Raw genomic sequence first — 1,527 nt, 5'->3', positions numbered from 1 at the left:
TGTGCAGGGAAAGTGCCCTACAGGTAGACCACAGCTGCGCTACAAGGATATCTGCAAGAGGGATCTGAAAGCCTTAGGAATGAACCTCAACAGATGGGAAACCTTGGCCACTGAGCGTTCTGCTTGGAGGCAGGCTGTGCAGCATGGCATTTCCCAGTTTGAAGAGACACTTTGCCAACAGACTGAGGCAGAGAGCCAAAGAAGGAAGGCCCATAGCCAGGGAGACAGACCAGGGACAGACTGCACTTGCTCCCAGTGTGGAAGGGATTGTCACTCCCGACACTAGAAGCTGTGCCAGAACCACCATTCAGAGCGTGATACCATAGTCTTCCGAGACTGAAGGTTGCCAACAATATGGGTAAGGAGGAGTTTCTAGAGACCAACATTACCTTAATTTGTAGCCCCAAGTTTTCATGTGTTCAATGGAATGTTTAACTTCATGAATTAAAAGTGGGCCCTGTTTGGATTGGTTTTCGTACCATTTTTGAAGGGAAAAAATTTAGCTGGGGAGCTTGGTGACTGCATGCTTAAGGCACTTGTATGCCTCCTTTGAAGATACTGGTTTGAATTCCACTCAGTGGTGTTTTCTGGTTGACTCAGCTGCAAGCGGGTACCTGAACTCTACAGCTAAGTAAATGAAAGGCATTCCTGTGGGTTGTCTATAGGCCCATACCAAATGTTTATTTTGCCCCCGCTGTGCATACAATCCTCAATATCAGTTTTCATTAATATAAAAATCCTATTTTTAGGCCTCTGTGCTGTGGAGAGACACATGAGCAATGTCTGGGTAAGGATCTGAGCCAAAACGGAGGAAGGCCCTGTTGGATGTTGCTGGCCTTGTTAGACCTCCAGAAAGCTGACCGACTCATCCTTATTCTTCAGATCCTGCCTATTCTACCTCTCATGTTTAATTTTCTGCCACTACTAGGGGTCTAGTATGTACTACTGGTATAAGTCTATAAATAGGGTATTAAAGGCTAGTGCCTTGGAGGTAGGGCTCTCAAGGAAAGAAGTGCACTGGAATGAAACATCAGGATAATGGTTGCCAGAATGAAAGGATAGTTTAGAAGAGGATCCAAGCCAAGGGGGCAAATGGGGGACAACCTGAAAGTCTGTGCAGAAGGCAAGCTAATGGGAGTGGACATCAGCTCTGAGGATGATGAACAGTTGACAGCAACTGTTATCCTGCACATGCCTGATCTTGTCTGATCTTGGAAGCTAAGCAGGGTCAGGCCTGGTTAGTACTTGGATGGGAGACCGCCTGGGAATACCGGGTGCTGTAGGCTTATAGCATAGTCTTTCAAGACTGAAGGTTGCCAACCATCAGCTCTGAGATGGTAGGAGAGACCACAGCATGGGAGGCCAAGAGAGGCAGCAAGGGAGCCAAATAAAGAGAACTGTTTGAGTTCCAGAAAAAGAAGATGGGATAGAAGTATAACAAGGAAATAAATATAAACTCTTTTGACATGACTTGAAAACCATCAGGTTTTCATTTTGGGAAGAACTCTGAAATTCATTTCAGATATC

At 45.8% G+C, this 1,527-nt stretch overlaps 1 pseudogene; it reads left to right on the top strand.

The window, feature by feature from the left end:
• The first annotated feature begins 1,166 nt into the window (after positions 1-1,166).
• On the top strand, positions 1,167-1,286 carry LOC136649968 (5S ribosomal RNA; annotated as a pseudogene).
• Positions 1,287-1,527: the final 241 nt, after the last annotated feature.

This window comes from Tiliqua scincoides, chromosome 4 (genome assembly GCF_035046505.1).
Source record: "Tiliqua scincoides isolate rTilSci1 chromosome 4, rTilSci1.hap2, whole genome shotgun sequence".
NCBI lineage: Eukaryota > Metazoa > Chordata > Lepidosauria > Squamata > Scincidae > Tiliqua > Tiliqua scincoides.
Note: the sequence above shows the minus strand (reverse complement) of the source record. Positions and strands in the feature narration are given on the sequence as shown.